The sequence below is a fragment of the Xiphophorus hellerii genome, chromosome 3 (assembly GCF_003331165.1).
Source record: "Xiphophorus hellerii strain 12219 chromosome 3, Xiphophorus_hellerii-4.1, whole genome shotgun sequence".
NCBI lineage: Eukaryota > Metazoa > Chordata > Actinopteri > Cyprinodontiformes > Poeciliidae > Xiphophorus > Xiphophorus hellerii.
Window position 1 is genome coordinate 9,499,625 of NC_045674.1, and position 25,181 is coordinate 9,524,805.

At 37.0% G+C, this 25,181-nt stretch overlaps 1 protein-coding gene across 2 annotated transcripts in view; it reads right to left on the reverse strand.

Moving 5' to 3' along the window:
* fhl3a (four and a half LIM domains 3a) overlaps positions 1–23,488 on the reverse strand; it is a 33,223-nt gene extending 9,735 nt beyond the window's left edge. Inside the window, exon 1 of one of the 2 annotated variants that reach the window (XM_032558513.1) lies at positions 23,281–23,488. The gene's annotated coding sequence lies outside the window, so the exon portion shown is untranslated. The remainder of the gene's footprint in view (positions 1–23,280) is intronic. The other variant, XM_032558514.1, reaches the window with a different exon arrangement.
* Positions 23,489–25,181: the final 1,693 nt, after the last annotated feature.

Consider the following 25,181-nt stretch of genomic DNA (forward strand, 5'->3'; position numbering starts at 1 on the left):
CTCTCCCTTTATCATATTATCACAACAATGCTTCTTCCTGACATCCATTGATGCAAACTGTTCTTCAGAGCTCAACAGACATGCATTTCCATCACGTTTGCTTGTTGTTGCTGCCACTAGACTGGTGGAGCTGTGTGGGGGACGGGTGCTCTGTAGGGTGAAAACATGGCTGGGGATTTCAAGAGTAACGTAAACAACTACTTTTCACCATTGCAATTATTTGCTAGCAGTTGGTGGTACAACTACTTTCGAGAGTTAGGTGATTGCATAAGACCAGCCTAATGTGAAAGATTTTTATCCCCAACAAAAAAAATCTAATTATCACTCCAAAACCACTTGTATTGTATTGTCTTTGATTTAAAAATTTGCTTGATGATCAAAAACATTTAAAGGTCACAAAAATATGCAAAAACGGTAGAAATCAGCAAGGGGCAAATACCTATAGGACACAAAATTACTGTTTCCCATCATACTTTGTGTTCTCAGAAAAATATTAAAAAAAGATCTGAGGGAGATATTGTGATTTGGTACACCATTTAAGACTGAACAACTGGGGAAAAGCCTAGAAAGCCTAAAAAACACACACTACCCCATAAAGAAGAGTAAATGCTTGTTTTTCCTGGCAGATCTTCTCATCTTTCATCTGCAGATTTGCTTCCAGTATCAGAGTTTGACAAGCCAAACTAAGGCCTGTAATAAACTTCTGATGACACGGTCTCACAGAGAGGGGCATGACGTCAACCCACTAACCCCAGGGGTGACGGACAAAGATGTGAGTGCATGCACATGTTGCTGACCCAAAAGAGAAGATAGAAGAGCTTCCAGACGTGAGGCTGTGTTTCTCACAGCACTGTTTACAGTCTCTACTCTGGTTGTTCCCAGCAGAGGTCCATCTCCTTTATTTCCAGTGCTCACAGACTAAGAACCTTACTAATAAGCCTCCAAAATACCAGAGCTATGACTGATTTTAGGCCCCTGGGAAATTTGTGGGCTTTTTGAAGGAAATCATTATTGTACCAACACAGAACAAGGAGTCACGTTTATTGTCCTGAGCTATTTTTGGTATTTTTCAACCTTCCTAAGATTATACAATGGTATGCCTTATTACAGTCAGTCTGTGTTAGTATTGCAGATGAGCTTAGTACCTTTAAAGGGCCTCAAATATATTTTTTTTACCTTTTTAGGAAAAATTCCTACTTTTTCCTGAAATGACATCACAAAGCAAATTATGTATTACAAATAAATAACTATTCAGACATAGACATTCAAGATGTTACAGAATCAACGTAACATGCAATATGATTAGTACCAGTCAGAGCTGTTTACTATAACAGACGACAACTAACGTAACTTTTCATAATCTCATAGAGAACTGCAGTTATTGTATTTAAGTGGCGGTAGGACAAAAATGTAGAAGCATGAATAATAAACACGAATGTGTCTGGTAAGGTGTTTCTGGTCAGGGTTAAATTACTCCTAAACTGATTCACATCTTGCCATTATGTTGGCATTATTAAAAAGGTGTTTTATGTAGTGCTGAGCAATACAACAATAAAAAATGAAAAACTCAGAAAATTATAAAAGATAAACAATGATGAATGAAAGACAAACAATTTTTTAGCCTATCATGCAGAGTGGAGCCACCATTTAAAGATGGAGAAGAGATTGCAGCCAGTAATGTAAACTTCATTTGCATTATTTTATGTGCATTTGTACATCAAAATATTGATAATTGAAAAAGTGTAACATGTTCCACAATTACTTTAGTGTTTAATTTCCAATTATAGAGTTTATCATTGCATTCATATCTACAGTCATTATGCCAGATTTAAATCAATGTAACACAAGGTACTTATGCTTAAAAGTTTCCAGTTTTTTTTATTAAAGAAAAACATAATTTCCTAATAAAGTGGCATTTGACAAGCAACTAACTTATCTACAATTAATTTTTATCAATGCAAACATTTTAGTCTAAGCACAAAAGGGGGGAAAAAAGCCTATTTAGTCATATGTGATCTTGCACAAATATCACTTACAAACAGCTTGCTGGATTCTTAGGTTGTTGTTACACATGTGGATATGAGATAAGGCAAGAATGTGAAGGCTGCATTCTGCTAGCCATCACAATACTCCCTGATTGGCAGAAAAAGGTCATATTCAGGGATAACTGTGAGACACCACAGAACAGACTGATGCATCCAAACCAACATCAAAGCTCTCCCTGAGAAACAGTCATGGACGGCTACTGGTGAGTTAGCTTGCACCAAGTTCAGTTCTTTCCCACAGGCCAGAAATCCCCAGCTCAAACTTTGCTTACTAGCTGCCTAATTCTAAATGAAAAGCCTTAGGAGCTTGATAGAAATAAGTCTCCCAGCTTCCCATTTTTCTGCCATCCACTAGTGGAAAAATAAGGCTAGACAAAGCTTGACATCCATCCATATGAGCATAGTCAGAGAGAGAGCTCATCCTACCTCAGCCAGCTTATGTCTCAGTGTGATAGTAGCTGCTCTGCTCTGTTACATGTGCACAACTTTTCTGCCTAACCATCCTGATGAAAACAGAAATACTCCTGCGGTGATGAGTTACTTCTTGTCCCATGATGACGTCATTCACAATTAACTCAATTATACAAACATCCAGCAAGGAGGTCGCCATAAATATTACTTTCAAACTTTTTCTACATTTCAATTCAGCCTGTCATGAAGATTAATATATTCAATGACAGGAATTCACATTCATTATTTATATATGACATTTGGGAAACTAAGTGGTTTATTATAAATTACCTTTTTATTATGAAACAGTCTGATGATGGATGTTTTTTTCAACCATCTGGATTTATTTTAAGGTTATTTTAAGGTCTAATATGTAGCTACAGTACTGAAAAGTAGAATTTTCCGTTCTATATTAAGCTGACTGGTAATGATTTTACTCTGAGTTGGGAGTGATCTCTTGAAATATAGCTATCGAACCTGTAGACATTGACATAAAACCATTAATCTGCCCACTGATCCAGACGTCTCTGTCCGATATGTGATTTCAAATAGCCAAGTTCAGCACAAATGTTTGTAATAAAGTAGTTTGGTGTTTTATAAAGCCAACCAGAGTGGATAGGCACAAGATTAAATGCTGAAATTGTTAGGTTTGCGTTTTATAGGCCTATTATGACTGAGGGGCTATTTAGTTAAAGTGGATACTTCAGCATGTGTGGATTTTACTGTGCTCAGTAACATTTAATGTACTTCCAAAGTAGCAGCTAAAAAGGGCACTTGATCGCTTTTGTCTGGACGGATCTTCTGGCAACAAATCGACTCAGACACCAGTGGAAGAAGTGTGTTGCAACAGTATAGCTTCAAATACTCAAGTGTTTTTTTTTTCTTCCAAATTAATCCAGAAAAAGTTACGGTCAAGGATCAATATCTAATAAAAACTGAAATCTCAAAGGGGCAGTATTATGTATTTTCCAGGCACATAGTGCCATTTTGTAGAATAATTAAGTAACTGTTACCTTCAGTTGTTATAGAAATACTGCATATATCAAACATAAGAAAAACTTGATTCATAATTTGACACATTGAATTTGGACTCTTTCTTTAAGAAACTCCTATTCTTCCCAACACTCCCCCTTCAGCACGTCGCCACAACAATCTCATTCCATTTTTCTGTTTAGAACTGGTCTTGGACTGTAGTATTGGACTGAGAAGTAATGTGTACGATAATCTCAGCAGGCACCCATTTCTAACAGGTGTTTGTTAATTGCTGCTGTTGCTGCTAGTCTGAAGGAGCTGAGTGGGGAGATTCATGGATTCTGCATGAAAGAATAGACACAACACTTTAGGTATGTTTTTGATGAGGGAATAACTTTTTTCATGACATAAAGCTAAAAAAAAAATATATTTTACATAATACTACCCTTTAGAGAAAAAACATCTTTGGGACAAGACATCATCACATTGTATCCATTCAGTTTTCTCAACATTTTTTAACAGATAAAGCATCATTCCTTGCTTCAAAATGAGGTAAACTAAAGCCTCAGACACATGAAAGCCCCCTGATAGAGATGTAGTCAAATCGATTTTCCACCTCAAGACTTTGAAAGAATTTTATTTTGCTGACTAAAGACAAAAGCTGAAGTGTATGACAAATACTCCCAAATGGCTCAGAAAAAGAAAATTACAACACAGCATCAGAGGGATTCATTTTATGTTTTTCAGCACATTATATACTTAAGAGTCACACAAAACTAACCACAGCAACTAATTGTTGTCTAATTGGTTTATTAAAAAAATAACATAAAAACATTAGGATTTTCCAGGTCACAGTAACACAAAACAGAGCTGGACTCAGAGAATGTGTGTGGGGGTGTAGGGGTGTGTGTGTGTGTGTTTTTTTTTTTTTAACAAATTATCTAATTACTTCAATGTTTTGTGTTTTGGCTTTCACTAGATCAGATAAATGTAGAGAAATAATCAAAAGGACACACTGAGGCAATGAATCTTACCACAGGAAGAGAGGAAATTGCTCATGAAGGGGATCTACATACAGACTCATTTTATAAACACACAATCTTGTTTAAACAGACTCCTGATGGCTGGTTCTGGAAATACAAAGGATAAAAACTGAATCAACCTGAATGCCGTTTGTGTACTTGGAAGTTATTGTCGCAAAATACATTTTGGTCTCATCTGACCAAGGCACACAATTTCAGGTTCTGTAGAGTACAATAAAATGTTCATTCTTCCTGTGCCATGTCATATCCTATTAAAACAAGAAAATATGAAGAACTGATTAGAATTTCTTATTCACTCACAAATCAAGTGATTTTGTTTTTTATTTCCTCCCCAGAATAAATTAATGTACTGCCATTAAAAGTTGGATTTTTTAAACCTAAATAGATTTGAGAGATCTTTCTGCATTAAGAGATTTATTTATGTTAAAACACATTTTTAACAGGAGTGCTAACCTAAAGATTTTAAGCAATCTACAGTCCTCCAAGTTTATACTATGAGTTTGGAACTGAGCCACTGTTAAAATGGGACTGGAAAATATTGGAATTAACTATGAATCTTGTCATAATTGTTCTTTCTCCTTCTTGGATAAATAATAACCAGGTCTGCCAACAGCACATTACCAGGATGATAAAGGTTTGTAAGAACATTAGTGACTGAGAATAAGCGGACTGAGGTTAATCCAGGCACACCTGAGACTGCTCCACAGTGTGAGCTGGGTCAGACTTGAAGACAAGGTACGTGCTGCAGGACCAGACACTGGAACACAAACCTGTTATTGTCCCTGAGCTCTTAAACACAGCCTGGTGTTGAGTGGGAGGTGACAAAAGGTTCAAGTCAAAGCCAGCACCATAAACAAAAGGGAAGAAAATGACTACCTGTAGCAGAAAATGTCACTTTGCTCTTTGTAATTTATTCCCACTTTGGCAACATTTAATAACTATGCTACTGAGGAGATATGGCTTGATATTAGCCTGTACTGTATTGTACAGTGCCCACTATGGGGTTAGAGAAAAGCTATTTGTGGTCTAAAATATTATAACCTCATTTATCAAAAGAACTAGTTCTGCAAAAGATAAACAAAGGTCTGGTAGATAAAGTGCTGACATTTATTTAGCTAAAGTTAAAACACAAATTTGTCATACTGTGACAGCTGTTTGGCAAGTTTAGACTCAAGGATCTGCTGAAGAAAATAACAGCATGTGCAATGCTCACTCCAGCATGCAGTGCTCTGAAAACATATTCATCCCCTTGCAAATTTCTTGCTTGGCTTTTGTGACATTATTAAATGTTTCAGATCTTCTGACCAATTTCAATATTAGACAAAATAAGCAAAGTAAGTACGATCAGAAAAAGTTACCCAAACACACCTAGTTCTGCATGAAAAATATATTCAACCCCCTTGTTAAGTCATAAATTAACAACTACCTGACCAATAGTATCAGGAAACGACTTGAGAAGAACTTGTCTGACAACATGAAGTAGGATAAAGACCTTTAAAAGTAATACATTATATATAAAAAATCAAGAACATTGGCAAATCAGTCTCCAAGGCTTGGAACAGAGGTGAACAACCCCAGGAGAGGCATAATCAAATTTGTTCCAATAGTGTGCCAAAGGTTTATCCATCTAAGGCACTGGAGTCCTAAACGACTTGCAACAATCAATGGAACCATGAACTCTGAACTCTCTATTATAAAATTTTGATGGAAAATGTCCAGTCTCAGCTTGTGGCCTTTAGTTTAAGTGCAGTTCGCTTATGCAGCGGGGAAAGCTAACTTGAAGCATACCAGTAAATTCATGTCTTAATGGCTCAAAAAACAGAAGTTTTGAAGTGGCCAAATTAAAACCCTGACTTAAATGCAATTGCGATGCTGTGGGACAACTTTAAAGTTCATGCTCCATAAAAGATTGCCTTTACTACATTAAAACAGCATGGTCAGACAGACTGGACCAGAATTCCTCCAGTGATGTAAAAGACTCATTGCCAGGAAGGGATAACCAGTTATTAGGCTAAAGGAGCAATGGCTTTTTACATACAGCCAAGGTGGTTTGGGTAGCTTTTTCTTCCCTTAAATGAAGTAATCATGTGAAAACTGCTTTTTGCAATTACTCAAGATATGTTGGTATAGGATTAAGTTATTTTGATGTGGAGAAAAAAACAGAGGTAAGTTGTAATGGGGGAAAATGCTTTTTCAGAGCACTGTAGTTCAACTAGAAAATGTGACTGACTGGCTCATGTCATCTTTTTCTTTCCCAAAGCTTGTTCCACAATACTTTGCCAAACAATAACATTGCAATTACTGCAAACCATTGCAGTACTGACCCAACCACCCTGAGAGGAAGTTTGAAACTGAAATGACTGTATTTATTTCTATATCATCATGACTGGAGGACATTTTTAGCCTACGTTTGTCTTTCTTTTGGAAAAAAAATACTGCCATACATTAGTGCTTGACATCTGGTTTGCATTGACAAAACTATGCAGTTAACTCCTGTGTGCCAGTGGAGTGTCACTGCTTTCAAAATCTATGGAAGAGTGTCCTTTTTTCCCTCCTTTTTCTGTGCTGGAATTTCCTAAAAATTGTTCAAATGCCAGAAAAAAACTGGCAAAAAGCTAATCTTCACAGTACAAATGTCAGAAAACAATAAGCTCATAAAACTATTTCTCAGTCTGAGATTATTTGTCAGTTCTCTTTGACTCATCCAAATCAGTCATTCAAATTAACCCATTCCTTCTAAGTGACTTGTTGTCACTTTCATTTTATCTTCACATTCTCCTTGTCATCCTAACCTTTTCTTCCAAGGGTGAGGGAATCCTTTTGATATTTGAAGCCATCCCTTTTAACTAGAGCACCATTTCCCTTTTTGCACCATGTTGTATTTTACTCAAGAGTATTCTTTTAAAACAAAACAGTAAACCTGAAAGAACATTTTAAGGAAGGCCCACACAAGAAACAGTCTCAGATGAGAGTCGAGTGAAAAGTATGCTAAGTGAGGTCAGAATACTTCCACTGGCATGCTGGCTGATTTAGTAACTAGTTTGTAAGCGCCCAGAGAGGATGTTGTGCTCATAAGACCACCCCCATTCTGATGCAATACCTTCAGTGACAAAACAGGAAAATATATTTTTCTTCTTTCTAACTGCTTTTGCTTTACTGCCAGGCAAACTCAGCGACTATATCATTAGGTCAATTGTTCCAACTTATAAAGCTGAGTTCTCTAAACTGTCTGATCCCACAAAAAAATTAGGGGCCAATTTGGAAAACTCCCTCCCTCCCTCTATTTACACATTCTTGGATTTGAGGCACGTGCCTTTGACGAACTGCTGTGGGTTTTTAAGACCACAAGAATCTGAAGACATAAGAGTTGGAAAATGCTTTGACCTTGCTGTTAATGGCTTATGAGAGGATAATAATATTTGCCATAAAAGCTACTTTTATTTTCGCATTATGGTTTTTATACCATTCTTAAAGCAATGATCCGTTCAACTTGACAGAGACAGGAATCAGCCATTAAGCAGTTCTGATCAGTAATCACCAGGTCAAGTACTTTTTAAACACATCAGCCAACGGCATGCTGTTTTGTATTCTTTTTAAGAAAAATTTATATTTTTTTGTGTTTAGCTTTTTGGAAATATAATATACATTATGCACCTGAAAACACAACCATTTAGAATTGACATTCATGTAATAGCTGATACAATACTACTTGATATCATAGTTTGATCCTTCTTTAGAGTCCAGTGAGAGATCATCATCACTTATTTTATATACTTATGAACAGAAAATTGCTCCTTATGCTTCCTAGACATTTTCTCAATGTTGCTGAATCAACACAACCTGGCAGGGCAATAAGAAAGCAGTGAAAGATTTCACAGACTGCAAAGTCAGCAATGAAAGAGCTGCAAAAGCTGCAAGCAATCATTTATAACACAATCAGACTTATAACTGATGGTGGCAGACATGGCACCAGGTCATAAGGGTCAAGTCTAAACCAAAAATCTTATTTTTTCAGTATAAACAAACATCTCATCATCCTCTGACATGAATATTAAGAGTGTTATGAGCAGCAGGTAGATGTACTGTAATATTGTTCTTAATGTTGTTTCACTGCAAGAAAAATCCACATTTTAACAATACTTAAAGCCAGATATTTAGATACAATGACTAAAAAGACACACATTTTTTCTCACTGTCTGTCTAAATCAAACTAAACTTATTTTTTTTTAGGTTAGTTAGAATTACTAAAACTATTTCTATTTGCTAAGTGCCACAGAACCTAGCGAGAATATTTTTTAGACAATTTTTGTAGCTTTTTAAAAATTCATAAGTTTACATACATTTGGTCAGTATCAATTATTCTTGAGTTAATTGGAGGTACACCTGTGCCTGATTCTAAGGGCACAGCTGGGAAACACTGCTTTTTTTTTTAACACAATTGGAAAGTCAAAAGAAATCAGCCAAGATATCAGGAAGGTAACTGTGCAACTGCAAAAGTCTGGCTCATCCTTGGGAACAATTTTCAGATGCTTGAAGGTACTGCATTCATCTGTTCAAACAATTACATGCAAGTACAGACATGATGGGAATGTCCAACAATAATACCGCTCAGGCAGGAGACGGGTTTTGTACATTTTGGACAGGTTTTGGTCCAAAATGTTCATGTTGACCCCGGAACAAAAGCCAAAGATCTTGTGAGGATGCTGGCTGAAGCTGATAAGATATTGTCATCATTCACAATCTAACTTGCCTATACCCACATGAGCTTTTATTTCAAAAGAAACATAAAAAGCCAGATTGCCATTTGAAAATGCACACAGGTACAAAGACCTTCATTTTTGTAGATATGTCCTGGTCTGATGATTGGTCTTCCAAATGCACGTTAACACTAAGCATACAGACAATGTGGTTACAAAGTGGCTTAAGGACAACAAAGTCAGTATTTTGGTGTAACTATCACAAATCCTCATCTCATTGCCATGGAGAAGTTGTGGGTAAATCTGAAAAGGCAGCCTATCTAACAAATCTGACTGTGTTACAAAAGCTCTGTCAGAAGGAATGGACCAGAACTCCATAAAACTACTACAAAGACACTTATGGAAGGAAACACAAAAGGTTTGACCCAATACATATAGTTTAGGAAACAATTATCTCTGATACTGACTGATAAGTGAACTTCAGAAAAAAAAAAATCTCTAAAAGATGTCCTCACCACATTTTCTGGCATTTAGCAAATAGAAATAATCTGGTTAATTCCAACAAGACAACTCTGGTCTGATTTAACTTCAGATAGTGGCATTAAATCATGTGATGTGTATGGTTCAATTCTATCTATCAATATCTTTCTAAGTCACAGGATTCAGCTTTGTCCACCACAGATCACAAATCAAGAGGAACTGGCTGAATAAACATAACACTGTTTAAATTTGGGGAGACCTGGGATGACCAATTCATAAGTCATTTCCAGTTTAGTAGTCAAACTTTCCTTTCTCTGACTTGTCTCTATGGATACAAGTAAACAGTGGCTACATTGCTGAGGACCATAAAGCTTTGGCAGCTACATTGAGTCACACTTTATGCTTAGTTCATAACCTTGAGGTTTTTTTGAGAGCATGGTAGAAATGAGAAATACAACCATTTATACTGTAGGAATACATATCAGAAAAAAAGGACTTTAATACATTGGAAACTGATTTTTTTTATAAGTTAAAGAATATACATTTTAGCGACAATACTGCAAAACATTGATTTTTTAAAAACTAATTAAACACAGAACAAATTGAAGACCTCGTGTAATTGAAGGTTGACCTCAAAAATATCTTTCAGAGCCATTTCCTGTCATAAAAACATTGTGTCTTCTTTCTTTACACTGGTATTTTGCTAAAAAAAAAAAAACAGCTTTATTTTCCTTTGGCCAATGACCCGGTCCACCCGCGCAGGGCTGATAGTAATGTCCAAGACACTATGAATTCACACTGTGCTTCTTCCTGTTACCCCAAACAGAGCTGTCTCTGGAACTTCTCAAAAAGACGGCTGAACATATACATACTAGCACACAGTTACAATGGAAAACAGCCTTATTATGTCTAAACACACAGACACTGTCCTGCACAAGAACTAAGGCAGGGTGACATGGACACACCTGCAGGCTCTGCAAGTTGCCAAACACCTCCAAGGGGATGCATGAATTCACACTCACTCATAAAAACAAAAATAAATGTTGTTATACACGGAAAAAACAAAAAACGCACAGCAATCAAACTAAGTGGCGCAATGACATGGCTACGGAAAGCACATACAGTGAGCAGCTGCAAACACGCATTCAGACTTTGAGTCTTTTTGTGGGGACTTTCTGTCGAGTGTAATTACTTTTGATAGCCATGATCCCTAGCCTTACTGGTTGCATAAAATATACTGATAAGCTTAAACAATTTGATGGATATAGGAAATGAGTTTTTTTAACAAAATGTTAAGATCAGAATATGGCATGTGGATAATGAATTTAGACTCAAGAGCTGGTATTTACTACTGGTGTATCAAACATCTTTGTCTTCAACACCTCATGAAGAGTGAAACATACTTAGGCGAAGTCATATTGTGATTCACTCACCCCCTTTAATTCAGTCACAATATGATTGTGCGTTAAAGTTAGAGATTCACAAAAAAAAGAAGCAGGTGGTGACTGGCATCCGCCTTTCTAGACTCATAATTCTTGACCAATGATTTTTGACTAGTCATTAGTGACTAGGACCTCTAATGCTTTAGAGACATTCAGTGGGTCAGTCAAAAACTCAAAACGTTTGTATTTCCCAATCGGTGAACTTGTGGAAACTGTCAATATGTGAAGAGGACTCACATACAGCTATGTTCATGATAATTGATGGGTTTAACGTGAAATCAACAGGAGGCACAGAGACGTAAGAAGTTATCTAATTTTGTGAATGTATGCAAGAGAGCAAGACTTTAGCAGATAACAGGAGAGCTGAGTGGAGTACAGCAAATATTTCAGTCTCTCTCATGTAATATGGTGGATTTAGAAATGATGACCCAGTTTTAAGGTTGGGGTTTAGATGAGTTTTCTTTCATCAGCTAAGTACATCTCTCTGTTTGAGGTGGGCTGCTGGAATATTTCCTTTTGAAGGGCTAGATAGTACAAACTCTGTAACCTCTGAATACATCACAAAAAGTTTGGTATTCCCCAAATCTGTAGTACAAATATAAGTCTGGGTAAGAGGCAGACAGAAATGGGGAACAGTATTTTGTCTTACTAAAAAAAAGAAAATCTGATTCCATGTTTGCACTGACCTTCAAATATGTTATTAATAAATGAGTGACACCCACACTGGATGTTGTAGCAGCACATTTTTGCATGTTGAAAGCAAATGCACACTAATGATTACCAAAACATCCAGCTGATTGGTGCACTGGTAAAGATTAATGAGCAAAAAAGGTTTATTCTCTGTCACTTAGCTGAAAGCTGAATGTCCTGGCACAGACTTGTGTAGATGAAGACTTTGAGGTTGCACTGAGCTCACTTTAGAGTTATCCATAAATCATGCTGCCATGAGTGCAGACTGCAGACAACATTTGATCACATCTACCTCAGTCTTTTCTGTTGTTCTGTTGTTTTTATTAAACCTTCAGCAAAACAAAATCTGTTGTGTTTTGAGTTTTTGTATCAATCAACTGGGCCATGAATGAAAGCTTATGTAGGGAGCTTTTATTGTTCATGAATCTTAAAAAGAATGTCATGTTAAATCCAACAAAAAAAGCAGCTTTTTTTTTTTTTGGATTTAACAAAAATAGCAGCCCTACAGTGAAGAGTGAGGTGACATTGTTGTGCTGCTTTAGAAATGATAATTGCTATAAAAAAGATGATTGCTATAAAAAAAACAACATTTGTATTAACATTAACAGCAGATCTTAGCAGCTGAGTCTTAAGAAGGCGTTCAAGTTCAGAATTGCTGCAGTTACTTTCTTGACTTTGCACTAAGAGAGCTGTAATCCTTCAGACCCTTATCTTAGTGTCACACACCAGCATCTCTTTATCATGCACTCATGCAAAACACCATTCATCTTCTCCCACCTAATTCATTACAAGTGATAAAATGCAAAGTCCCATCTGCTTATGTTAAATGGAGAGACAAAGAAAGAACAGGTGCTTTGGTAAATACTGATAGCATGGCTGAATTACCCTGCTTTGCAGCGCAGACCAGTCAACATCTTCCAATCTATCAACAACAAATCTTTACCGACCTTATTTCACTTTTATCCTGCTCCTTTTTCTATTCAGGGGGAATACTGACTTCCAGGGTTATAAGGAAAACAAAACAGACGTAAACAAAAAGACAAACATGCAGAAACCACAAGGATCTTGTTGTGGCTTCGCAGACTCTTTGTCATTTAGGTCAAGTTTAAATATAATCCACATTTGAGTATATTAATAAGATATCTACAGTAAGTATTTCTACAATTTCTGGACTGGAAGGATCCAAGGTTGGAAATCTTGAGAAAACAAATCACATATGTGGTCTATTACCAACAAATTTAAGGCATGATGCGCCCAGCAGTCATGTATCAGATCTTATACTGCAACACATTTACTTCATTCTTTTTCAGCAGTCATTAAACCTTAAACAGTTTCCTCTCACCAGGGTTGAGAAAGCAAGCAATGGGATGAAGAAGGGGGTTAAGGGGGGCCAAATACTTCAAGAGTGAAGTCATGGTGCTTGTGTCATTGGCCCTCTGCAGTGCTTTGCTCACCGTCTGGCCTGCATTTTGCCCATTGATCTAATTTCCATTGCCAACAGTGAATGTTGCTCTTTTTGAAGCAGAGTGTTTAGGCCCATTAAAGTAGCAGACAGAATTGCAAACGTATGGTGGACCTAAGGACAAGTAGAGAAGAAACAACTAGGAGATTTCTGTCAGACTTATGAGAAGACCAACATAAATGGAATCTGCCATTTTCGGAGGCATTCATTGGACAAGAAAATGCACAACTGTGTGTATTTGAAAAATACATCAAGATATGTGCAGTCAAAAAAGGAGTGTATACACCGTGTTCCAAATTATTATGCAAATTGGATTTAAGTGTCATAAAGATTACATTTTTTGTTGTGCCATTAAATTTATAGGTGATATTGTGTGTCATGGCTCTTTGAATCACTATAACTAATTTCAGAGAGCTGGGTTGATTAGTTTGTCTGGTGAGCTCAATTAAAGGAAATCTACTTAAGAAGGATGTTCCACATTGTTAAGCAGGCCACAGGTTTCAAGCAATATGGGAAAGAGAAAGGATCTCTCTTCTGACGAAAATCATCAGATAGTGTGGTGCCATATGACAAGGCATGAAAACATTAGATATTTAACGAAAACTGAGGCGTTATTGTACTGTGAAGAGATTTGTGGCTGATTCAGAACAAAGATGGGTTTGTGCAGATAAAGGCATAATGAGGAAGGTTTCTGTTAGACAAATTCATCAGATTAAGAGAGAAGCTGTTAAAATGCCCTTACAAAGCAGCAAACAGTTACTTGAAGCTACTTGTGCCTCTGGAACCTCAAGGTGGAGGATCCTCCAGAGGCTTGCGGTGCATGAACCTACTATTCAGCCACCCCTAACCAGAACTCACAAGCAGAAACAATCGCAGTATAATGATATATATATATATATATATATATATATATATATATGTATATATATATATATATATATGTAAAGTGTACAGTGGATATGGGGTTATGAATATCTTCAGCATAAGTATGACTGCTTTCAAATTGTTTGAAGACATAACTAAAGGCATTTTAAAAAGAAACAGATTTTTAAATTGTTCTGTTTTTTCAGGTGCATAATTGTTGGCTCCTGAACTATTTCAAGTTTCCAAGTTCTCTTTAAGAAAACAGCTAACAGACCCTGGTCCATCTGTCATCTGTGTATCTTTGCCTCCCACCTGAAAATCTCCACAAAAAGTTGAGCAAACCAAAATAAGTTCACACTTTGCAGAAAAACGTGGTGTGACAGTTCTCACTTTTTAATACACCAAAGATATTGTTACTTTTTAGCTCAGAGAACTGATAGTGCTTGTCCCACTTTGTTTTCTATTCAGGAGTTCTCATCCGGATTTCTTTTTTCTATGTTTATCTAATTAGCCACCAAGTTTAACCTTTTGCTCTCCTTGCAGTTTTTTCCAGTGTCATGGTTGTTTAGTTGTGCAACAAACTATCTAATTGATGCAAATGAATAAATGGAGTCTACTTATGTTCCTGACTAAGAAATGAATGAAAACCAGGCCTGGCTCATATGCATACAGTTTCATAAGGAATAAGATCATAAAAAAATGACACAAAAGCTGGTGAACAAAACAGGTGTCCACAGTTTTAAACATAATACTATACTGTGTGTTGCAGTGTAACTACTGGTGTTATTGTTCTTCTTTCTTAGTAAAACAGTTATTATTATAACAGTTAATACTATATCAAACTCCGCTAAAGAATTATTGTTCCTAGGAAGTTCCTCATTCATAAGTCAGTGACAGTTTAATGACAGAAATTTGTTACAATTTGAAGTTGCTGATGAAACCGAGCCTCCTTTTCTGTAGGTGGTTTTGCTAACTGCCCAAAATCATAAACTTAGTGCTCAAACAACATAACCTATGCAGTATGATTAAGTGAATGAGGTGCAATCCACACCTGATTAGAACATGTTATGGTCTGTTGTCTACTAATGAAGGAAATCAGGAAGAAATTACTGATTGCTTTTCTCTATTCAGCCTCTATGCACCTCAAATCTGGAACAAACTTTCATCACACTGCAAAACAGCTGAAACGCTGAGTTCCTTTAAATCAAGACAAAAAATCCACCTCTTTAGAGTTGCTTTAGAGCCCTAATAAATGCAACATTGACCAACATTTTTGATATATATTGAGGATTTTGACAATGGCACTTGACAAAGTGTAATCTCTATTATTAGTTTTTACAACTGTTGACTATATGATGTGTTTTATGTTTTCACATTGTAAAGCACTTTGAGCTGCCATGTTGTGGAAATGTGCTAGCTCAGCATGATTGGCACTTAACCTTCTATTAGACAAAAAATACAAAAACTGCTTTACTTTTGTGGACTCTTTCGTAACAGGAATATAGGACAGGTGCTGATAAATTAAACAAGTTACAAAATGCTTCAACATGTAGATGTTGGAAAGTTATACATAGTGGATTGGATTTCAATAGATAAATCAAATATATAGAGAAAATGAAATTTATGTGAATTTATCATTTATGTCTCTGTACTCACCTCCCAAACAGCCATTATTTACATATTTGAGAAGTCATTAGATGCTCTCTCAGTCTCTCTTCACAACAACAGAATAAGCTCTCTGTAACTATCCCCTGTTGTACCTCGATGTGATGTGTCCATGCAGGAGCTGATGTCCTTTTATAGACACAGGACAGACACTTTCTGCCATTTATGGCTCCTCTAAAGAACAATATGAGGGTGGGTCAGTATCCAAGGTGAGAGAAGGCAGCAGCAAAAAAGGACAAGACAGATCCTGTCAACTTCATACTTCTTCACATTGAACCTTTGACAGCTTTAAAAATGCGTGCCAAAGTGATTCTAAGCAGTGTCAAGTGCAGTCTCCTCTGTGTGTTTTGAAAAGCACCCAACTGTCATATACAGTTCAATTAAGTAAGAGGCATAAATCCTCACCTCAGTGTATCTAGCAACCGTGACTTGTCTAAACCTGCCTCGGTTGTGGAGACTATTGTTTCTCTCTCAGAGCCGAAGAGACAAAAGTGAGAGGCCACAGCTTGCAAAATGTGTATGCTTGTAAATACTAGTGAGTGAAAAGACATAAAAAGGCAGATGATGGAGAGAGATAGCGTAATGCATTCTGGGTAAGAAGTCACATTCTTGATAACTTGCTAGTTTCATCATGCACAGCAAGCATTTTTACAGTGTTTACTTTGAATGAGGGGAATACTCTTTCCAGCAGCTGCACTGCAAATAAACACCACTGCACTTATCACAGAAAGGCTAATACACTTCTAATCTGAACAAATAACACATTCTCATATCCTTGGGTTTCCTTCCTGTAAGAAACTTGTGCAACATGCAACGCATTCATGTGCATTGAGATAATAGTGTAAACAGGCTAATCACCAAAATCCTTAACAATATTTTTTCTGCTGTAATGTCATGGTCTGAGTTCATTTTTTTGCAAGTGTAGGATCCATCTCTATTAAATGCTCTGGAAGCATGTCAACGCCTGTTCAGTTGACGTTACAAGGCATATAAAACTTTGTGAGCAATCACAAAGGCGTGAGATCCAGGTGGGGATATATGAGGGAACAAACAGTACATAGATATGAATGCCAATCTTTAATTATCTAATGCAAAAAAGAGCAAAGTTCTGCAGGGTAGAGGATAAAGTAAAAAAAAAAGCTTATTATCAGCCTATTCAGAAGAGCTACAGTGTACTGAAAGATGGCATTTTGAGCTTCGGGCACTGTTGAATCACTTCATGCCGGGTGTGCAACTGCTTGCTTGAGAACTGCACGGCTGATGCTTTGAATTCATTTCTTAATTTAGTCAACCTAGAAGGACACTCAGTGAGAAAGATGACGAAAGTGTTGCTTCTACAGAAACAAATACACTTAGTCAGATTTATGTTGCCTAGAGCTTTGCATGCATAAAATGTTATTTGAAACTAAGAATGTCATGGTATGATGAGCTTGTGTGGTGAACAGGAAAATCTCAAATATAACCTCTCACACACAGGGCTATTGCAAGCACTTTGAAATATATTTGCCTGAACTTTTACATTCTCCAAGAAACCCCTTACTACATCTTGATAACATTTGTGAGTTTAACAAATGAATGTTAATCTTAAAGTGTTATCCTAAAAACTCTAAATACCAAATCAAGTGTTAAAGTGAATTCTCATGTTTCAAATGTTCATCTTCAACTCAAATTGTGTATGATTGGAAAGCTTGATTGTGCAAATCTGTAATGATTTTTTACATTCCATATTCAGATTGGTTTATTTGTCATATGCAGGTTAATATAATTTCAACAATGAAAAAAAAATGCTTAAGATGACTTCCTACAAAATCAAAAAAATTACTAATAGGATGAAATAAAAGAAAAAAACTGTACAAAAGAAATATGAACTCTCTCTGGTTAAAATTATGTGGCAGAAAAAAATAATAGAATAGATTTTTTTATGGGGTATATAGAGCAAAGTCTCCATCTAGTTGGATGATCAGATTGTTACATCTTCCACTCAAATGTTGACTGTTCCTAATCAAGCTGAAAGCTTGCTTTGACATGGAAGGGAAAGTAAGAGAAACAGACAACCACAAGAATTTTATGCCCTCTAAATTTTATTAATTTTTTTTTTTTTTCAGTTGCAATAAATATTTTCCGGCATTATACTTTTCAGCACCAAGTTTTGTTTTTCTCCACAACACTCAGTGTCTTTCTACAATAATTGTTTTATCTTCCTACCCAGTTTGAGATGATCCAAAGAGAGAAAGCACAAAAACGTCCAATGACCTGATGAGCCAGCTGCTACCTCCATGCAACAGTATGAACCTTAGGCTGGCTGAACAACTGTGGTGCTGATATTTCCCACTAAGCTAAGCTAAGACACAGAAAAGTGAGAACTGCAAGTCAAAGCACAACAAGAACTTCACAGCAAGACATATTGCTTCTTTGGCTAAAGTTTTTATTTTTATTTTATTTTTTTCATAGAAATTAATGTGTCCAAGTGTGTTGGAAACTTTGAACCCAACTCCATACATTAACATTCCATGTCAATGTATGGAGCCATTTCTTGAAATTCCAGAGACAGTAAAAATTGTGGTGAAAGTTTTACATTTTAAATCTTATTTAGTAATATCTTAAAAATTCAGAAAACCACTTGACCCATTATAGATTACCACAAGAATAGTAAGATGATATCAGCTGGTTAATCCATTGGGTTGCTTAACAGACATCCTGCGGTTTCTTTGCCAACTTTAGTTTAGAACTGTGAATAAGAGTGATGAGTCAATCTTTTGGCTTCTATTCCACCACGGTTTTAAAGTTTCACAACTAAAACTACGACTTTGATACTGATAACAGGCCCAAGTCTACTCCCAGTTCAGCATTAAATTATGTACTAAGCTAGCAAAAAGTAAAGCACACAGCAATTTAATAGTGGGATACTCTGGACAGAAGCTTTGATAATTACAGGCCAGGGCAGCAGAGACCCCTCTAATAGAAACGTGATTCAAGAAAAGTTTTTTATTTTATCCCACGTAGAAAAGTGGCAGTACATCATAAAATGCAGGGCTTGTCATTTTTAACTTTCTCATCATTCTCAGAAGACAAAAAATCAGAGTGGAATAATTATTTTTTACTTCTTTTATGCACATCTTAGGTAACTCCATTTTCCATTTACAGTGATTTGGACATCACAGTGTAACCATTAGGTTTATGATCTGGAATACAAACTGCGTGATAAGTTGTATAAAACGGCGATGATTTGTCTCTTTCTGTGTTTAAAAAAAAACAAAAAAAAAACATCTACCATTTATGCCCTCTGTAGAAGCAAACTATTTTCCCAGGATACAATCTTATACTGGTGCCAGAATGCTAAGCAAGTTGTGACATCAACACAATCCTAAAGCGATTTCCACACTTTCAGCACACATTTTGTTTACCCGAGGCAGAGGTGAACCGAGTTTTACGTACATCCAGACAGGTTCTTCTGGGTTCTCGTTCCAATAAACAAAACAAGCCAGGTTTGGATGAAGGAGACAGTTAACTGCTGCAAGTTTGCATAACATTCCTTTAGTCAGGTCTTGTTAATTTGTGTGGATGCCATGGACTTCTGTTGCACAGCCCTGCCCTCCTCCCTTTAGGCAAGGGTGCAGAAGAACAGTCAGGCCTGAGTCATGTTTCCTCAACACAAAGCAAAATGTGATGATGCAGCTGTGAATCTACAGCATTTCTGCACCCGGACAACATCTGTTACATGAGCAATGTTTCAGAAGGGACATGTTCCATCACTTCATGGTGTATGAAATATAATAAATATCAAGTAGTGAGGGGTCAAGTGAGGTATACCAGCCCCAATTCTTTCATGGCATGTAATTAGTCTGCATTAAACCATGTAGTTACAAGGCATCTGAAATTCGGCCTCACAATTTGGTATTTCCTCAAAAACAGAATTTCCTTTGAGTGTAGCAGGTAAGTACTAGGTATGGACCTGTAATTGTATCCCTAGAGAAATGTAATTACCCCCATTAGCAGGGGAGCCGGTTCCTATTCACACTATTTAGCAGACTATATCAAGTTTATGTTCTCTTTTTCTCTGAAATCTGGCACTGACTGAGCACTGTGGAGAAGACAGATTAGCAAGTGAGGCGAGATGACTGGACTGTGAAGAGGGAGGGGGGGCAACACCTCCCACAGGGGCCCTGACTTAAGGGATCAAGTTTCAGACGTTTACCAACAGAAGCATCCATGGAGGAAGTCTCCGGACCCCCACGATATTGCTGCACCTGGCGATCTCCACACAGGAAATCTGAGGTCACTTCCCCCCTTTCAGGGAATGTAGACATGCTATTCCATCCAGCCACGTGCCCCCACATCCTACAGAGGAGGGAACTAGCTTACTATAACAAGCTACAACAGAAACTTATGCCTGTGTATTGCAATGATTTTACTGATCTGTCAGAGGTGCTAAGCTTGAATTTCATTTAAATGCTCTGTTGATTTATAGAAATAATGTGTTGAACACTGACAGTGATGAAGGAAATGCTGATCAGGGAGACTCCTGTCTTGTGAATTTGATGACATATGCCTGCACTAGCTGTGTAACAATCAATTTCAAGCACCACCCTATTCTGAGTCGAAAGCTTTTCAAAATCTTTGGGATTAAGTGCCACTGAGTAATTAGCCAAAAAACAACTGTACGCAATGCCCTCAGAAACACCACTTAGAAACGGTCAACTTCACAATGTCAAAAGGGAGAAAGTCCAACACAAATCTAAACTCTGTTCCCAAAGCACCTGCAAACACTTGACCGCTGATTCCTCCGTCATTATTGTTGGCCTGTTTTCAAACGGTGCCAACACATAAAACCAGCCACAACCAGTCCAGGTTGTTTAAGCTGCAGTCCCACTGCAGTTTGGAACTGGCGGGGGTCCAGTCACCATGCGGGGGCTAACCTTTGGAAAACACTGAGCCCTCTGAAGAATGTAACCACGGTCAGTGAGACGGAGAGGGAGAGGAAGAGGAAAAAAGGCAAACAAATACATTATACAGCCCGTGGATTCTGTCAAGGCAAACTTCCCAGATGCTAAATGGGACTGAATGGCTGGCTTTTTTGCTAGTAGAGCATTATTTAAGCTTGTTACTGTGACAAAAATGTTGTGTAAAAATAACCTGCCAGCCATGAGAGCACAGTGGGGTTCCTCAGAGACCAAATTCCTGCAGGGTATAAATTTTGCAGCAAAACAATAAAGATGCTTAAAGGAGTTTTGCTTTGGTGTTTGTTAGTCTGACCTCAAGAACAGAAAGGACACTGAGATACCACCAGAATGAGAAACAATGAATTAAATGAGGAAAAAGATGGCTAACTACTCACACGGTACCATAGGGTTTTGTACACTTTATAATGACTCTTAATACCATTGATGTTTTCTAATTCAAGTTTTAAAATAGACTGTGAACAAATGTGAACTTGATCATTTTACACTAAGCAGAGATTTAGCAAAACACAGTTAGCAATTTGAGAAACATTAAAACCAGGCATTACCCATTGACTTACTTTTTAAGTTAACATCACAATTAGCAATACCAATGGATTTTAATGACCCAGAAAAGGCTACCCTTTTTTAATGCTTAAAGGATGAGTTCAGACTTTTTAAAGTTAGTTTATGTAGAATAATTATCAGTAATTATCTCCTTACTTGTAGCAGAGAGATGTGATATTGCTGTGAGTTTGTTGAATAATGAAGATATTCTCAGAGCAGTAGAGTCACTATAAGAGCTAGTCAGACAAATCTTATAGGATCTTCTTTACCAAACTATTACAATGCAAAATTACTTTCAAGTAACTACATCAAGTTGTCTGATCAGCTGATTAAAAAGCAGCAAGAATAATTTCCAAACCGAACTACAGTAAACAAATGGCAGTCAGCAATAAAATACAAATTTGACTTTATTCTTGGCAGACATTGAGCAGACTGGCAAGTCTCAGCTGATCATTTTACAACAGGCATTACCAAACAATGTCACATACAGGTAGTAACGTGGATGATTCTCAACTAAGAAAAAGACAAAAAAAACCTCTTACAAACAACCTCCTATAAAAGGATACACATTTAATATATACTAATGTAGTATTGTAAAATGTTATTTCATGCTAAAGTCACCAAAAATAGGGGTCTGTCCGATTAGCTGTGACCCTTAACTTATTCTGAGGTATTCTTGACTTTTCTACAATCTCACTTCAATACGACACCGGTCTACAACAGATAGGGAAACTGTTACAAATAGTAACCTCACAGAGCCTCCGCTGAAAAATATTCAATCCAGCTTTACGTTTTTAAGACTTTGCCACTAAATGAACAGAGTCAATGCAGAGTCTTAAATGCGCCCTGAACCTTTTGTTCATCACAAGTTCATTAATGTTCTTCCAATAAATCCAGTACAAAATACGGAAGCCTTCTGTGGAAACTGATAAATAAAGCAGCTTCTCCATCCTGGTATTGTTCCACCATTGACAAGTCCCAACACTTTGCTCTCCCACCATGCCAACTGCACGCCTCCATGAAGCAACAAGTGCGCAAAAACAGTCGTCACGATGATGACAACACTAAGAGCTACACAGTATTGATGTACTGCCAACACAGCTCCACAGACGCTGCAGCACAGACACACCCTTTGCAGACTCACATTGCCATACTCCACTTCCTCCTGCTGGAGAGCAGACACGTTGAGCCTGAGGGACTTTGCTCTCTGAGGTTTTCACACACCATTCATATGGGAGCTTTAACAGTTGCTCCATAATTCCCCCATAGACATTTCATTTGATAATGCAAGCCAATAGTTTCTCCAACAAGGCAAAGTTATTGCTACTCTTAATTTAGTGGAAATGTAGAGGGGATATAACCAGAGGTGAAATGAGAAGTGAGAGTTGGTTTAGAAATATCTTCCGCAGCTTAAATCCTTATTTGTTTGAACTTTCAGCCTATTTTTTAAAACTGTGTACAATTAAAAAGGAATAAACATGGTCAACATCAATATGTGCAGAAAAGCACTAAAGATTAAACTTTCTAAATGAAAGCAATGAATTATTTATATCCAAAGGTACCAGAGTCACAATTATCAAACAAATAACACTGACATGTCTACCACCTGTTCAAGCAATTTTATCTATGCAATCTCTCTGAGATAACAAAGCTATGGAAACTGTTGATTCTATTTACAGAGTTTTAATCATTTATGCTCTAAGAGGGTTTTTTTGCAGTTACCTTAAGCACAGACAACAATTATGGCTGAAAAATTACAGCTTGGTACTATATTTCATTGATTCATTTTAACACCTTTTTTACACATCAACTGTGGTCACTATGATTGCAACTTTTTCCATAAAAAAATTAAATCGGAAGTAGGTTGGGTATGGATTAAAGAAAATTTCCAAAAGGAAACTGGCAAATTCATGGATAGATCAAACTAAGAAAGAAACAGGGAGGAAAAAGTTGATAGAAGCCTTACCAGGAGTAATGTGTGAAGTCTGGACTCGCCTTCCCAAAGTGTCTGCGGTAAGTCTGCTGCTGTCAGGATCTGATCTCAGATCAGTTTGCTCCTTTGACGGGTCAGGAGCTTCACTCTTCCAGCTGGAAAACTTTCTACGCTTCTTCTAACTGCAGTCAAACCTCTGTGGCGAAGATGGATGTGGCTTGCCGGCTACTTTTGTCCTACTACTGAGGAAGTTGCTTGTGAGTCACAAGATCCCGCCTCCCAAAATACATTCCTCCCTCCCCTCCCAGCCTCTGCGACTTCAAACAAGAGCAGACAGAGAACTCCAGGCAGGAGGGTAGAGTACTTCAGGGCCCTTTGTGTCGTTCAGAGTTTAAGCCCGTGTTAAAAGTATCTCACTTTCCTCTTTAGCAAATAAGCAACATTCTTGTATGCAGGAAGTAGTGACTAAAAATATTTTCAGTTGACTGAGAGGTTTGATCCTAACAGGAAAGGACTCATCTCAAAATATAAAACTTGGTTAAAAAATGGATCAGTTTGAAAGAATAAAAATTTATTTATTAACATTTTATTTTAAAAATGGCATGTCAATATTTATTTAGACCCTTCTTTGTAGGCATTGGAAAAATTTATGTTATCTTTATTGGTATTTCAGTGACCACTGGAGACAGGCACCAGCACCCCTGGCGACCTCTCTATATGGATGGATGGTATTTCAGCAATAAAATCCTTTTTCTTAAATTGTTGTCCAGCTTTTTACATGTTTGTTTTTGATGATTTATCTTTGGCAATGGACTCCACATCTTAGAGTTTGGAAGGCCCTGTTGCCATCACCCTAATCTTTACATCTCTTAATAGATTCTCTATGAGTATTTAAGTTGCCACTTGAAAACATTAATGTTGCTTCCACTAAGATGACATATGTTAAGTAGCTAAGAGATTACTTAGAACCTAAATCTACCAGAGGTAGGAATAATCTTGGGCTCACTGCTCCACTGAATTTATTCAACAAGGTGTTAGAAACAGTATCAGAGAATGGTCCATATTGACAGTATCTCTCAGTTGAGTGGATTTGTCAGCTTCACATACATTATGTGAATCAGTCATTGCACTTCATCCTAAAGGAGCTCTGTTGGATTGAGATCTACTGACTGTACAGGCTATTGAAGAAAATATTATCAGATTCAAAAAAATAGGTTGAAATAATTAAAGCTTTTGTCATAGGGTGCATTAACCATCTGGAGGTGGCAATCAGAATGGCACAAAAGTTTTATCAACTTATTAATAAAAGTTGATAAAAGTAAAGTATTTTGATAAAGTAGTTAATGTATCTTAATAGGTTTTTATAATCTCCCACATCCCCCCAAAATGTAATGCTACATGTGATATTTGCCTCACATTTACATGTTTGTGGTGCTGATATTTCAGTCTTCTGGTTTTACCAAACCTCTTTTATGTATTTATCTTTATTATTTAGATATTTTAGAATACTTTTAAATATATTAATTTTGGACAGATGAGTTCATGCTCCATTGAGTTCCACTTTTATTTAGTTACTGTTTTTGTTTGTTTGTTTGTTTGGTTTGGTTGACTGGTTAATTGGTTGTTCATATAAACTTTTTACCATGATACTCTTGAATAGCTTTGTCTTGACTTCACCTCCAATCTCTCTACATGTGGTGGCAGGATATGTCTCCCAAAGTCCTCTTATGGCCCCCATCTGATCGCCCCTTTCCAAACTTTCTCCAGGCACCCTTAACCATTCCTGGGAAACATTACATCCAAATAAATACTTGTGGACAGACTGAGCACTGGCCAAACCATAACATCTCCTGCACTCTGTGACCTTTGCCGATCTGTGTATGTCCTAATATGACTAAAGCAGATTCAGACCAGCCCAGTTATTGAATTTCACT